At 37.1% G+C, this 16,751-nt stretch overlaps 1 protein-coding gene across 1 annotated transcript in view; it reads left to right on the forward strand.

Annotated features, from left to right (window-relative positions):
* The window catches only part of ESRRG (estrogen related receptor gamma), a 275,113-nt gene that overhangs the window by 79,819 nt on the left and 178,543 nt on the right, over positions 1 to 16,751 (forward strand). The window lies entirely within an intron of this gene.

Below are 16,751 nucleotides of genomic sequence, written 5' to 3' on the forward strand. Positions count from 1 at the left end.
CTAGCCACTCCTCGAAAGGAAGGTTGGGCAATCTACTTCCGTAGTGATACCGCCTCGGAAACCCAAGGAGGGGTTGTTAAGAGTCAGGTCCAACTCGAAGGCACACAACAACAACATACAGCTAATAAGGAGTAAAGCAAGGAACAGAACCCAAACAGTAAGATTCTAGAATATGCTCCACTATTCTACACAGCTAAGGAGCTCTGGTAGTGCAGTGCCTAAGGCATTTGACTGCTAACCAGAAGGTTGATGGTTCAATCCCATCAGCCACTCCATGGAAGGACAATGGGGCAATCTACTTTCATAAAGATTTACAGCCTCGGAAACCAGTGGAGGTCGCTGTGAGTTGGAATCTACTTGAAGGCAGTGGGTTTGGTTTTTTTGGGATTTATTCTACACAGGTCACAAGTCCAGAAATATTTGTGAATTTCAGCATGTCTAGTCAGCTCAGATTTGGTAAGAAATTCTTCTTCACTTTGGGAAGCCTAGCATCCAGATTTATTTATTTATTTTTTGCAGTATTATTATTATTTTTTTAAATATATCTTTTCTATGTATAATGTATATGCTTTTGTAAATGTGCATTTAAAATACTGCTTTTAGACTTTACTGTTTCCTTCTCCACAGAAAAGCCACCAGAGTTTAAAATAAATATAATTTTGTAAAGTAACACAATGAAAAATCTAATAATTTAATATTGAAAGAAAACGTGATAAATTGTATATTTAAAATTTAAAAATTGTTAAAATTAAGTATAGCTTCTGTTATATCATGGAAATATGCTTTGTTCCTTAAGTTTACCACATTAAATCTAATAGCACATTTCATTTTTACTAGAGACTCCTTGTTTTTTAGTTGCTCAATCCGTATAATCCCACATTTTTATTCACCAAAGACAAACCAGAACTTTAATTAGGTGTGACATTGCCAGATCTTATCATTCTTTTATGGTTTGTTCTTATTCTAAGATGTTTACTATGAACAACAGTATAGATAGATGAGTGAATCATAGGATTCATGCCATATTTCTTTGCCTCTTGCCAACTGGAGAGTCAGATGCCTTCTCACTTAACTAGTAAGAAAGTAGACTCTCAAATTCTTATTCTCTTCTTCAGCTTTGCTCTTCCTTTGGAAAATAGCTATGAAAAAGATAATACATAATAATAAAAGTTTATGAAAAGCAGAGCAAAATATATTGTCAAGTAAAAAACAAATTAAAAAATACAGTTGCCTGGTAGAATGACTCAATTTCTATGGAGAGAGACAGAGAAGAGAGAGAAAGATATGGCAGGGAATGTTCAGGGAAAAGTGAAAGGAAGGATGTATACTGATTGATAACAGTGTTACTCCATTGAATAAAAATGAAGATGTGATAGACTTCTTTGTTTTTGCACTGTATAGTCTTTGACAGTGTTAGGATTCTTCACAGAGAACACGTTTTACGTGTATAATCTATTCAATAATATTTGTTAAGGTCTTCATGTGTGCTACGTAGGCATTATTCTAGTCTCTAGTGATGTAGCAATGAGACAGATATGGTTGCTCCTACTAGAGAAAACTTATATGAAAATGCTAAAAGGACAGTTTGGACAAATCAAAACAAAAATTAAAAGCTCAGCAATAACAACTCAAACCACATGGCAAAGAATTTTCCTTTTAATTAGGAAGATGGTAATAGGTTACTTTTTTTAAGTGAAAAAATTTATCTTATTAATTGCCTTAAACTCTGTAGCAGACTAACAAACAAAACATATTCCAGAGTGCAATAATAAGTGGTTGACAGTCAATTTCGGTCTTAATTATATTGTTATTGTGACTTAGTTGGGCTGAAGCGACTCAAACTTACCTTACATTCATTCAAAAAAACTTAAGTAAAGGTTTGAAACAGTGTAAAGTTGAACAATATATGTTTTTTTTAAGAAGTCATTTTTTAATGGTTGTAAAAGTAATAAATCAATTAGCATAACTATTACAGTAATAAGGCCATTAGATTTGGATTTTATTTTCAGAAATTAAAGTCCATGAAGGCATGCTTCCATATCCAGATAGATAGGCTTTTTAGGATTCCTTTGATTTTGCTGCTATATTTACTGAATTGATTTTTACTCAACATGATTTTTCTTCCCCTTCCAGGTTTAAGGACAAAGTAGAAAGAAAAAGAAAATTCCCCGAAGTAATTTCCCCAATGTGGTTTTCCATCAGGAGCAATCCTGAAGTGTGGTAAGAGTGACTGAAGAGTGTGAACTGTGTTTAATTAAACATTCTTGGTGAAAGTAAATGGGACAGGGCTTATCTATATTTCACACCTCTTCAGTTGCTGTTATCAAGCCTTTAGAGGGTCTGTTTTCTAGGGAATTGCTGCTGTTGCTGATACACTCAAATAATAATTTATTTTTCTTTCACTTCCTTGTGCCTACTTTGATGCACAATATCTGTTCTTCAAAACCCATCACCTACCCCACATAGAAAGGATGTGATGATTATGAGTAAATATGGAATATTCCCTTTCTTTTGTACTTAAAAAATGCTGCACAATATTGCAATACACCCTGCATACAAATGCACAATTACATTTGGCCATCTCCTTGGCTTCAGTCTTTCCTTCCAAGCCTGGAGAGAATGATACTGTCTTAAATGTATCTTTATGGATGGAGAGGGATTTCAGTCCCATGCAGTATGTCAGAGATCATGATGTAGTAAATCTATTCAAATGTAAACCTGTTCAATTCAATTACCAGTCCATAATAAAATTTGCTGCTACAACCCCCATGTTGACCACAGCAGTCCATATAGTCTGATGCCACAGCAGGTCTGGAAATTGACAGGCAAAATCTATTTAAACAAAAAACATTAGTTCTAGAATCTGAAATGAAATCAGATTTCAACAGCTTTGATGGGAGCCTTTTTTCCTTTAACAGGTATTTTTATTCAACTAGCCAATGCATCTTAGATAAAGTGCTGCCTGAGGGAAATGAAGATGTTTCCATTAAAGAGGTGGTTTATAGAAAAATCAGACTTTGACTATTTAAAAATAGTAATCCTTAGCTTCATCTACTGACATCTCTACTAATTGAGGTGTATCATTTAAGGAAGATATCTGAGTATATGTGGAAGTGCAAAAGGGGAGTGGTGGCTAATGGGTAAACAATTCTATTTCATCACATTGTTTATAATTGATTTTTTTTTAAGTTATGCCTTTGCACTAGCCAGTACCATAATTATTTTTGAATTAACTTTCAATTTTGAGTTTTTTTTAATTATTGCATTCACATTTTCAAATAAAAAAATCATTATCAGTTGAAGTACAATCAAAACAAAATAAAACAAACAGTGTGTCCCTGGAGAAAATAACAGAATGCCAAAATATACCCAAACTTCATGAAGTTCAGTTAAACAAATGACAGTTGGTTCAAATCCAAGTGGTTGTAACATTTCACATCCTGAAAAATCCCCTTCGTCTTTCTCTATGCTATACTTTGCTAGTAAGCATCATAAATGATGGGCCAGCATTATTTTTCTCAGCATTATACCATACTGTATGTCAGAGAAAACCCATCTATTACCAGATATCTGGTCTCAACATTCCCTTTTCATTTTTTTTCAGGTATTGCTTATTTGAAGGAAAAAACAAAAACTAATCAAGGTGCACCTATAAATCTGGTCAAGGTTTATTTTTATTTTGATCTCTCTTCTTGGTTATTTAAAGGCTATTGCAGGACATATTGGCTCAGTTTTCTCTCTCATTTTGGTTCAGTGGCAAACAGGGATTTTATGAAAGCAATAATTATTTTATTTAGGTATAGAATTTTCTGATCAAAGATGGGAGAGTTTTTGTTATTTATTAGCATAATGGGTTTCACTTTGGCAACTCAACTGTTTTTTCTTTCACTCTTGTAGGTGAGCAAGTGACTCACAGACTCACAGTATAGTGTTCCCCAGTTAGGCTAGCCTGCATGCTGGAGTGTAGCTGAATCAAGGCTTCATAATCATTTCATGCTATGCCTTCAAAAAATGGTTACTTCACCTTCATAAGATTTTGGTTTCCTCATCTGCAAAATGTTGATAACACTAATAGTATTTGCAAATAGTTGCTGTGAAAATCCAATGAGATACTGCAGGGCAAATGCTTAGGGTCCCAGATAGTCTAGTAAAAGGACTAGGTCAACATGAGCTTTTGTTATGGGAGGCTTAAAAAGGGTCAGGTAGACCTAGGTTCAAGCCCTGGGTCAACCACCACCTCGACCTGAAGCAAGTTATATAATCTCTGTAAGACTCACTTAAGGAGCTCTGGTGGTGTAGGTGGATAAGGCATTTGGCTGCTAACTAGAAGATCAGCAGTTCAAACCCAGACTGACTTGCCTCAGCCTCTTTATCTGTAAGTGTGAGACTGAAGATAGAACTTACCTTGTGAGGTTTCTCTGAAGACCAATAGAGAAATACAGAAACAGAGTCTGGCACATGGACAACAGGGGAATACTATGAGCTAGAATCTGATTTGTTGAACTATACCAAATTAATGTCAAAGTTGTTATCTTTTGGCAATAGTTGTTCTCTTTTGACTTTAGGTTTTTTTTCCCCCCATGAAACATTATAGAGGAACACATTAATAAGGGATAATTTCCTGAGAAAATGTCCTCTCTGATATCTCACATTACAGCAAGAAAAGAGAGGAAATAGTATTAAAAAAAGAAGAAAAGAAAGAAAGAAAAAGAGATTTCAACTCAAGCAGAAGTTTTCACTAACAACAGTACTTTTAATACCAGTTTAGATTCAGAAAGGAAGACGTACCTCCTTTGCCTTAAAAAAAAAAAAAAAAAAACCCATGAGGTGGAGGAGAGGAGAGGAAGGAGACTAATGCTTCACTAAAACAAAATAAAATTGACACATCATATACATTTAAAAATATGCAAGAAGAAATACAAAAATTCTACCAACCTCATCAAAAGGTGATGCTCTGGTGGTACAGTGGTTAAAACATTCAGCTGCTAACCAGAAGGTTGGCAGTTCAAACCCACCAGCTACTCCTTGGGAGAAAGATCAGGCAGTCTGCTTCCATAGGATTACACCCTTGGAAATCTTATGGGGAAATTCTACTCTTCTTATAGGGTCACTAGGCATCGGAATTGACTCCATGGCAGTTTTTTTTTTCTTCTTCATCAAAACAAAACAAAATAACCCATTGTCATCAAGTTGATTCAGACTCATAGCCACCCCATGTGTGCCAGACCAAAACTGTGTTCCATAGAATCTTCAGTGGTTGTAATCTTTTGGAAGAAGCTTTGGCTAAAGCATTTGGCTGTTAACCAAAAGGTCTGCTGTTCGAACCCACCACCCACTCCACAGGAGAACAATGAGGCAATATGCTTCCATAAAGATTTGTAACCTTAGAAACACTATGGTGCAGTTCTACTCTGTCCTATAGGATCACTATGAGTCACAATCGATTTAATGGCAGTAGTTTTGGTGATCTTTTGGAAGTACATAGCCAGGCCTTTCTTCCAGGCTGCCTCTGAGTAGACTCAAACATCTAACCTTTTAGTTAGCAGCTAAGCACTTAACTATTTGTGCCACCCAGGGACCCCACTAACCTCCCAGGTACATTAAATTTTATTGAGGAAATTTTGATATCAGAATGTAGTGGGGGGAAAAAATTAGAGGATGGAAATAAGTTTCAGTAAATCTCAGCAAATATTTATTGAGCTTCTCCCATATGTATGGGAAAGTATTGCAGTTTAGCTTCTATTCTAGTTTTTCCGCCACCCAGGACTGTGATATTGGGTACATCCATTCAACTTTCCATATGTGCAGGGGAGCAGTCAGATGATAGTCTTTCTCATTATTTCTATTCTAAAATGATATATTCCAGAAAAAGATGATACAATGTCTAAAGAAATATTTACCAATATACAACACAAAGATACTTAAAATTTTGGTGATGATGACAATATAATTGAGACCAGATATACAATAGCAACTGAGGTTTGATCAATGCAGCTAGAGGATTGTACTATTTTGTAAGTCTTGTTTTAATAGAATAAACTTTTTAGATGTTCTTTGTCTTTCTAGAAAAGCAGGAAATAGTGTGTTTTTTTTTTTTTTTTTTTTTGGTAGAAGTTAATGGAAGTGAGAGTTGAAAGAACAGTATAGAAATTAAAAAAAAAAACCCTCACTCTCATTGAGTTGGATCCGGCTCATAGCAACTGCTCCTTGTGTTTCCGAGACAGTATCTCTACGGAAGTAGATTGCCCAGTCTTCCTTCCGAGGAGTTTCTGGTGTGTTTGAACTGCCAGTCTTCTGGTTAACTCAATTGCTTTAGGCACTATGCCACCAGAGCTCCTATAGAGAAATTAATAGGTATTTAAATACATGTTGTTGTTATATGCTGTCGAGTTGGACCCGACTCATAGTGACCCCTCCTTGGGTTTCCGAGGCAGTATCACTACAGAAGTAGATTGCCCAACCTTCCTTATGAGGAATGGCTGGTGGGTTTGAACCGCCAGCCTTCTGGTTAGCAGTCAAGTGCCTTAGGCACTACGTTACCAGAGCTCCCATTTAAATACATGTTGTTGTTGTTGTTATTTGCCGTTGAGTCAGCCCTGACTCATAGCGACCCCTCCTTGGGTTTCCAAGGCAGTATCACCACGGAAGTAGGATTGCCCAACCTTCCTTCCGAGGAGTGGCTGGTGGGTTTGAACCACCAGCCTTCTCGTTAGCAGTCAAGTGCCTTAGGCATTAAATACGTAGGAACAGAAATATTGATTATGTATATTTTGTCTGTGTTTGAAAATCTTTTCCTCTATATTTCCTACCATCTCTTGTCAATATATTGAAATACAGTCAGTATAGTTTAATTTCTATGGGTGTCTGAAATCTCATCACAGATTGCTGTATTGCTACCAGTCAGATTAATTTGAAGTTGGGTTGTTACATTTAAATATATATATATATATTGACAGCAATCGGAGAGGAGAAGAGCAAGCTTATGTAATTTTAAATGCCTTCTAAATACTTCTTCTGGAAATAGAGAAAAAAAATGAATCATAAAAAAAAAACTAGTATAGTCATTTATCAGTAACCATCTCTGTGTGTGTGTATTTTTAATATTTGATTTATTCACCTTAAAGTATATTTCTATTACAGAGATGTTCAATGTGTTATATGTATATTTTGCCCACTTCTTAGAAGTCTAAGAAATATAGCCATAAAGATTCCAGGCAGGCAATTTAAGAAATGTGGCAGAATAGTGAGGCCTTACTCCTTAATGATGTTTAAAATAAAATAAAAGTAAAAGTTGGTGATCAGCCTTTGGAATAATTAGTATTCAGAGTGGAAAGGACACAAGATATGATGGCTTAATTGAAACCTTAAAAAACCACCCAATAGAAAAAAAGCAGGATGCTGGGTATCAGAGTCTCATTAATCAGAGGAGAAGCCCAAGGTTCAGAGAGTTTTAGTGACTTGCCCAAGCTCACATTGTGAGAAATTGAAATGGGATTAAAAATCAAACGTGTCATATTCCCACGCCCATCCTGTGCCCATGTGACTTCAAGCTGTGTTGCAGCATTGGCTAAACAAGAGTTCTCTCTTGCTCCAGGCTGCTGTCCATTACCCACATCTCAGACCAGCACAGCAGCTGTGACCTGAAATAGTAATTTGGTCCCTGGAGGAAGTGAGAAAGAGTCCTGGGCATTCAAGTTAGCAGCAGAGTTTATGGGGCTAACAAGAAGGTTTGTTCCTAAGGTATATGTGTAAAAGGCATTCATAAGGAAGTGAGGATTTTGCCTTAGGATTCTGATCTGAGCAACTAGGCTTCTCTGTTGGGGCTGAACAGGGAGGGCCACTGAAAACAGATAATTTTGAGGCTCAGTGCAGGAAAAGGTCTTTGCAGGCTAAGCAGGCTAAAGTACTGGGCTCATTGTAAGTTGGAAAAGGCCTTTTGTATCAAGAACTGTGGAGGTCAGAATGGCCCTGCCTAGAGCAATCAGTTTAGGTCCATTAGTTTTGGTCAAGCCGAGTTAGCTTCTGTCTTTAGGTCTCGAGGACAAAGTTCACCTAAAAAATATAAGGATCTAGAATGATCTTTTATTTTTCTTCCTTGATAGATCTCCAGTATCTTAAATGGTTCAGGTTATCTATGTCTTGACAAACTATTTTTTTTAAAGAGATTTTTTCAAGACATAATTCACATACCATACAATTCATTCATTCAGAGTATACAATTCAGTGGTTTTTAGTATAATCACAGTTATGTACACAATCACCACAGTCAATTTTAGAATATTTCTGTCACCTCAGAAAGAAACCCCATGCTCTTTATCTATCACCTTCTGTCACTCCATTCTCTACTATACTATCCTCAGCCCTAAACAACTATTAATCTACTTTCGATCTCTATATGATTTCCCTGTTCTGGGCTTTCATATGAGTGGAGTTATTGAACACATGGTCTTTTGTGCTTGGCTTCTTTCATTTAATGTTATGTTTTAAAGGTTCATCCATGTTATAATACTTTCTTCCTTTTTATGGTCAAATAATATTCCATGGAATGGATATGCACCTTACTTTGTTTATCCATTCATCCACTGATGGACATTTGTGTCGGTTCTACCTCTTAGCTAATATGAATGAGATTGCTGTAAACATTTACAAGTTTCTGTGTGGACATGATTTCATTTCTCTTGGGTACATTGGGTACATACCTGGAGGTAGAATAGCTAAGTCTTACCATAACTGTATGTTTAGTCTTCTGAAAAACTGCCAGAATGTTTTCCAAAGCCACTGTATCATTTTACATTCCAAACTGTAGGTGGATGAAGTTTCCAGTTTCTGCACATCATTAGAAACTCTTGTATTTGACTTTTGCTCTAGTCATCATTAGAACATAAAGTGGTATTTCATTGTGATTTAGATTTGCATGTATGATGATTAATGAGGCTATTCATCTTTTCATGTCGTTATTGGACATTAGTATATCTTCTTTGTAAAATGTCTATTCAATCTTTGCCCACGCTTTTTTTCTTATTTCTTTTTTCTTAAATTGTGCTGCTGTTGTTGAAAATATACATATTATGTATACAAAATATACATAGCAAAACATGCATCATCAGTTTAACAGTTTCTGCATGTACAGTTCAGTGAAATTCAGTTCAGCTCAGTGAAACTGCATTCTTCCAGTTGTGTAACCACTCTCACCCTTATTTTCTGAGTCGTTCTTCCCTCATTAACATAAATTCACTGCCCCCTGAGTCTTTGCCCACTTTTTAATGGAATTATTTGTCTGTTTATTTTTGATTGCAAGATTTCTTTCCATATTAGATACAAGTCCCTTGTCAGATAAAAGTTGCAAATATTTTCTCCCATTCTGTGAGTGTCTTTTCACTTTCTTGATGTTATCTTTTGAAGCACAAGAGTTGGTCATTTTAATTAAGTCCAATGTATCTATTTTCTTTTATTGCTATGCTTTTGGTGTGTTATCTAAAATTCCTTTGCCAAATCCAAGGTCATGAAGATTTATCCCTGTTTTCTCCTAAGAGTTTTGCAGTGTTTGCTCTTATTTAGGTCTTTGATTCATTTTGAGTTAAATTTTGTAAAATAAGAGTCCAACTTCATTGTTTTGCAGGTGGCTATCTGGCGTCCCATCACCACTTATTGAAAAAACTGTTTTTCCCCATAAATGGTCTTGGTACTTTTGTTGAACATCAGTTGACTATTCATATATTGGTTTATTTCTGAATTCTCAATTATATTTTATTTATCTGTATATCTCTTCTTGTGCTAGTACTACAACACTTTGTCGGTTACTATTGCTTCATAATTTTGAAATTGAGATTTGAGTCCTCCAACTTTATTCTTCCTTTTCAGCATTGCTTTGACTAGTCAGAATTCATTGAAATTCCATATGAATTTTCGAATCAATTTGTCAATTTCTATAAAGTCAGCTGGGTTTCTGATAGGCATTGTATTGAATTCATAGATCAATGAAGGGAATGTTGTCATCTTAACAACAGTTCTTTTAGTCTATGATTATGAGATATCTTTCCATTTATTTAGTTCTTTAATTTATAACAAGGATCTAGCATCATTTTTTATGTTTCTTCCTTGCTGAATTTCTACTCTCTTAAAATGATCATGTAAGCTATGCCTGTTTTAAATCCCCTTTTTTAGGACCTTGACATTTCATCTTAAATGTATTCAGAATTGTTGTTCTCTATAGAATGCAGAAAAGGAGCATTCATGGCATAATGGTTAAAGGACTCAGCTACTACTACCTGCTACCTAAAAGATTGGGAGTTCAAACTTATCAGCCACTCTGAGGGCAAAAGATTTGGTAATCATCTTCCGTAAAAAGATTTACAGCCTTGGAAACCCTGTGGGTTTCCTGCTCTGCCTAATAGGATTGCTGTAGGTTCACTATGAGTCAGAATGGACTCAACGGGAGTAGGTTGGGTTTGATTTTGGTACAGATTGTAAAGGAGCCCTGGTGGTGCAGTGGTTAAGCACTTGGCTGCTACCACCACCCATTCCATGGGAGAAAGATGTGGCATTCTGCTTTTGTAAAGAGTTACAGTCTTGGAAACCCTGTGGGAGCAGTTCTACTCTGTTCTATACAGTTGCTATGAGTCAGAATTGACTCAAAAGCAGTTACTTTTTTGGGGGGCGGGGTGGGAAGGGAGTATAGATTGAAAGGCCCTCTTCTTTTTCTCTGACTTATGTGTTAATATGCCTGACCCAATGCTTGGGAAATCTTTGGCTGAAAGGAATGGTAGGAATATGTGTTGTTGTTGCTATGTGCCATCGAGTCAGCCTCGACTCATAGTGACCCCTCCTTGGGTTTTGGAGGCAGTATCACTACGGAAGTAGATTGCCCAACCTTCCTTCTGAGGAGTGCTGGTGGGTTTGAACCGCCAGCCTTCTGGTTAGCAGTCAAATGCCTTAGGCACTATGCTACCAGAGGAATATGTAGGCGGTAGCAACTCTTCTTCTTTACAGTAAAGGATTCTTTGTCTAGAGACCCTATTTATTCTGAGCTATCTCATTATAATCAATGGTATATTTCTTTCATTTTAGAGAAAGCGATGTGCATGTGTGTATACACACATGTATATGAGAGAGAGCACAAGTTATACATTTAGTCATTTAGATGTCATTGCATCTTCCCAATCAGTTGTTTTGGTTCTTGGGAGCCACAGTCAGAGCCCCCAGGATACAAAGAAAAATGATCTCAAAACTGTTTTGCTACAACCACAGCTTGTGTCTTGATTTATATAAGGCAGTGGAACTCTGAGAGTCTTCTGGGTTTACCCTATCAGCAGGGGTAGCAAAGAGCAACTTACTTGTCTAATTACCCTTCTGTTACACATCTTCCATTTTAATAAAATGTTCATTTAAAGGGCATAGCATTTTCCAGGTAGGTTCTCTTTAAAAATATAAAGCTACCCTGGTCATTCAGTAATAAGCAAATTTGTTTTCTCTTACTTAAAGAGCCTGGTTTGTGTAATTGATCTTAACAAAATGTCTTTTATAAAAACCTCTGAAGAAGACATTGCCAAGGTGATTTTTTTTTTTTTTTTTCCTCAAGTCTAATATCATTATGCTGCCAAGTTGAAAACAGAAATTATTGGTAGGGAAATTTGGGTTCCTACTGCCTTCAAAAAGGAGAACAAAGAAAAGGAGAAAGCTTTAATGGTATTCAAGGAAAATATTTCTGTGTTAGAGGACAGTTAATAGAACTGCATTGACCTCCCTGGTATTTCTTGCACTCTCTGTTGTAATATTATCCTACGAATCTCTCTCATTAATGCAGAGTATTAAACAAAACTCCCAAGTTATAAGCAATAGCAAAGAACATTTTCTTTGTGAGGTTTGTGTTGACACTAAGTCATGTGCAAATGTATTTAAGGTGCCACAAAAAGTTATTTCATGTACAGATACTGCCTTACCAGGTGGTAGCTTTTGTTTTATATTAATTGATATGGAGGGTGAATAATGTGCCTCAAAATGACTAGCAAAGATTTTGAAGGTAAGGCTAATAACACACATTCTTGAGAGCCTAAATATGCATCCAGCTACATGTTATGTGTGCAAGTTGGATTTTAATTTTTTTTGTTAATCCTTACAATGACCCCCAGAGGCAGTTATTTCACAGAAGAAACTGAAGCTCAGAGAGAGATTATGGTACTTGTCAAAATTCTCACAGTGCAGGATAGCATCAAGATTCGATAGCAGGCATTCTGAATTAATGGCCTATGCTCAGTGTTTGTTTAATACGGTTGTCTTTGTGACCGTTAGGAATATTGAGGTATACATTTAGGACATAAACCTTCAGAGACTGTTTCATATCAAAAGATTATCATATGAAGGTACTGGGTCTTGTGACCCATTAGACTCTTAAAAGACTACTGGTTTTTGTTGCGGTTAGGTGTCATCAAGTCAGCTCTGACTCATAGTGACCTTATGTACAACAGCATGAAACACTGCCCAGTCCTGTGCCAACCTCACAGTCCTCACTATACCTCAGGCCATCACTGTAGCCTCTGTGTCAATCCATCTTGTTGAGGGCCTTACCTATTTTTAAGAAAACCTTTTTCAATTTACTTGTTTGTTTTTGAAGCAGGGCTCGCTTCAGTCTTTGGATTCTTCACGTAATGTCCAGGAGTAGAATGAACTGTGTTGAAAGGCAGTAAGTTTCCCATCCCTGTGAGAGATGTTTAAGTATCATATGAGTGTGAGACTAGAATATATTTTATGGTAACTTCCAACACTGCCATTCTTGAGATTCCAACATAAACTTTGGAATAAATTGACAGTTATAAACTGTGTGAATAAAACATCAGCAACACTCAAGCTGTTCAATTCATGGGAACCCAGTTTCACAGGGCTCTAGGTTTTTGTCACTGTATGACATCTTATTTAAATCTATAAATCGGACCATAGGAAACATTTTTACCTTGTGACGTAGTTTTATTCTCTGGCTTAGTTTTTAGAAAGTGGACTTTAGGACCAAATAACTTGTAAGTCTTTCTTTGTAAAGAGGAGTGAATTTAATTCATAGACTTTGAGCATCATCTGACCCAGTAGTTTTGAAAATAGGGCCACAGAGTTCCAATGGGGTATTATTTTCTTATCCATTTTATAAATGAAGAAATTGGAATACTAATATTTTAAAGATTTCTCTGTGATTTTTTTGTATCCTCTATGTTGGGCCTTCTACTATAATATGTTCCCTGTGCATTCCTGGTTCTCTGAAGGTATTTTTACATATAATTTATATATATATATATATATATATATATATATATATATATATATATATATATATATATATATATATATATATATCTGGTAGTGTAGTGCCTAAGGCACTTGACTGCTAACCAGAAGGCTGACAGTTCAAATCTACCAGCCACTTCTCGGAAGGAAGATGGGGCAATCTACTTCCATAGTGATACTGCCTCAGAAACCCAAGGAGGGGTCGCTATGAGTCGGGGCCAACTCGACGGCACATAACAACAACAACAACATATATATATATCACAATTACATTGCAGAAGAAATAGATAGAATGTCTCATGGGAACTAACCAAATCCAGCACCAAGAATTATTTAAAATGAATATAGCTGCTCTTCCTGCATTTGTCTCAGAGAGGACAGAGTGAAACACTGAAATCCTAAGAAATAGTTCTTTTAGTTGCCTTCCTTCTGCTTCAACCAGAATACTATTAAAAGATAATCATTTGTTTGATTGTCTGCATTTGTCATTTTCATTTGTGAACTTACAAACAGGAAGCCAGCATTTATCTAATGTGCTACAAATTATTATTCTGTTTGGATTATAAAAAATCCCCAATGGATTTAGCCCTAAGGAGGGGAAAACCTGTTCCAACATTTGCTCATGCACTGGAGGTCCAGTGATGGCACTGTAAGTGGTGAGGGAGAAGTGGAGGGCAAGCCAAAGCCATATAGGACTCTGTTTGATGGAGGCAACAGATTTCTTTTTTCTTTACCACCAATGCATGCATATTGCAATGTGACATTGATGTTTATGACACTGTGCTTAAATTTAATGTAAAGGAATTTTGGTATACACTGGATAAAGCCCATTTAATAAATGGTCCCTGGTTTTATTTCATTTGTGTCCCATCCTTAACTTGTTGATTATTTTCCTTATTCACCACCAATAATTTATCAAGTTATCATACATGATTTTTCTCACTGCTAAGTCTCTCTCGATTGAGAAAGTGAGCTCTGGTCATTTCTTGAGAGATTGTTCTGAAATTTTGCCTCTTTCTAGCTTAGTAGGTTGAGGAGCCACCAACCAGCTTCCCTAAGGCAAGCTGTCTGCGAAGGAACAAGCCAGCTGGCTTGGCCAAGGTTGATCAATGATGAGAGGCCGGCTAGGTTCCAGGTTCACAAAAGCCACTCAGTGGAGAGTAGGTCAGCGGCTTCCCCAAAGCCAATTAGCTGGCAGAAGTCTAAGGTGCCTGGTGCTAGCCAAATTCCCTGAGCCTGATGGTACTGGTGGGGAGTCCATCGTTGGGCTTCCTGGCAAATCAGACTTAAGTGAATGGCAGATTGTGCTATTTGAGAGCCAGTGTGGCTCTGTGGCCACTAGAACTAATATCAGGGACTTGCCACTCCCACTCAGCCTTACCCAAATTTTCTGCTCAGCCCAGGTACTGACCAGGAGGTATGGTGGCCCTAAGCTGATTATCTATATCATACATTTGTTTTTATCTTACTTTAGCTTAAATACTTTTTAAAGTTGACATGAATATGAATCATGCCATTTATAGAGAATGACATGGAGATGGTTTGGGAAGCAGAAAGCATGACAGAGTGTCAGGATTTCTAATATTTTAATAGTACCAGTTATAACTATGTGTGATGAAATGGGACTTGTGGCAAAATCCAAAAGGAGGATTTCTTAGCAATTGCCCTTTTGTTAACCTGTTTTTCCCAAGACTATGTGTATGTGTCTAAGATCACAATTTTAAGGTTAACTCTGTTCTGCATAGACTGCTTAATCATCATTTTAGTAGATCTGGACTATTTTTCTAGAGTTTTTAGGTATCTTGAGGATGGTGGTAATTAAGGAGAGTAACTAAAAATTGGGGAATTTATATGACCCAGTTTAACTTAGCAGATGCTTCTACTTAGTCCTGATTTCTGTACTAATTTCCAGTTCCATCCCACATGTTGCCCCTTAGGAAGTCATGTCCATTTTGCCTGGCTACCTCTCAGTTCTCAGCTATAGAGGCACCTGAGCCATCATTGAGAAGCCTCTCCCTGGATTATCCAGTGTATTTTCATGAATTAAATTCCTCCCTCATGCACAATTTGTGGGGTGCACACTTTCTCCCTCTTCTTTGTTTCTTTCTGTTTCTGTTCCAGTGTTATTCTTATTGTTAGCTGCTGTCCGGTTGGCTCCCAACAAAATGCTACCTGTCCATCTCCATGGACAGTGATGGGACTGTAAGTGGTGAGGGAGGAGGAGAGGGCAAGCTGAAACCATATAGTACTCTGTTTGATGCAGACAACAGATTTTTTTCCTTTCCCAATACATGCATATTTCAATGTGACGTTGATGTTTACGACACTGTGCAGAGTGAACTGCCATGATCCATAGGGTTTTCATTGACTGATTTTTGGAAGTAGATCAACAGGCTTGTCTTCCTAGTCCATCTTAGTCTGAAAGCTCTGCTGAAACCTTGTCAGCATCATAGCAAAACACAAGTCTTCACTGACAGATGGGTGTGTCCTGCAAATGCCAAGTTTCTCCACATTTTTGCCAAGTTGCTATTTGGTAATTCCTAAGCTGTGACCTTCATAATTGCCCTGTCTCTACCTCTACCTCCCATGGAGTCACCTGTCTGCTTCTCAGAAGTATATTTTCATAACTATTAAGTCTTTTCCTTATCCACATTATTATAATTATCAGTATAGTTGAAATCGGTTTTCATGAATTGAATTGTGTCCCCCCAAAATTTGTGTCATCTTGGCCGAGCCATGATTCTCAGTGGTTTAGAAGTTGTGTAATGATACAATGTGGGAGATATGTAATAATACCCAGTGATGTAATCAGATGTGGTAAGCCTATCAGGTATTAATCTTTTTATAAAGATTAAGATTGAGTTCCAACATTATTACTCCCATCACAGCTCTGATATGATGTAAGGGTTTTCCAGGGGTGTGGCCTGCAACACCTTTTATCTTACAAGAGATAGAAGCAGAGAGAAGAGAGCAGAGACAGGTGACCTACTACCACCAAGACAGAGGAGTCAGAAGCAGAGCATATCCTTCGGACCCAAGGTCTCTTCACTGGGATCCTCCTAGGAACAAGAGACACACAGACAGAAAGTCTTCCCCTAGAGCCCTCACTCTGAACTTAGATATCTAACCTCCTAGACTGTAAGAGAATACACTTCTGTTTGTTAAAGCCATCCACTTGTGGTGTTTCTGTTATATCAGCACTAGAGAACCAAAACACCAATTAAACAGCAATTATGTTGATTTTAGGAGCTATGGTAGCATAGTGCCTAAAGCATTTGACCGCTAACCAGAAGGCTGGAAGTTCAAACCCACTGAGATTGGCACTGAGATTTGACTACTAACCAGAAGGCTGGCAGTTCAAACCCACTCAGTAGATTGCCACTTCTCAGAAGGAAGATTGGGCAATCTACTTCCATACTGACACTGCCTCGGAAACCCAAGGAGAGATTTCTATGAGACGGATCTTACTCCATGGCAGGGAG

The sequence above is a fragment of the Orycteropus afer genome, unplaced genomic scaffold, assembly GCF_000298275.1.
Source record: "Orycteropus afer afer isolate SDZICR_OR568_19922 unplaced genomic scaffold, OryAfe1.0 scaffold00013, whole genome shotgun sequence".
NCBI classification, from domain to species: Eukaryota; Metazoa; Chordata; class Mammalia; order Tubulidentata; family Orycteropodidae; genus Orycteropus; species Orycteropus afer.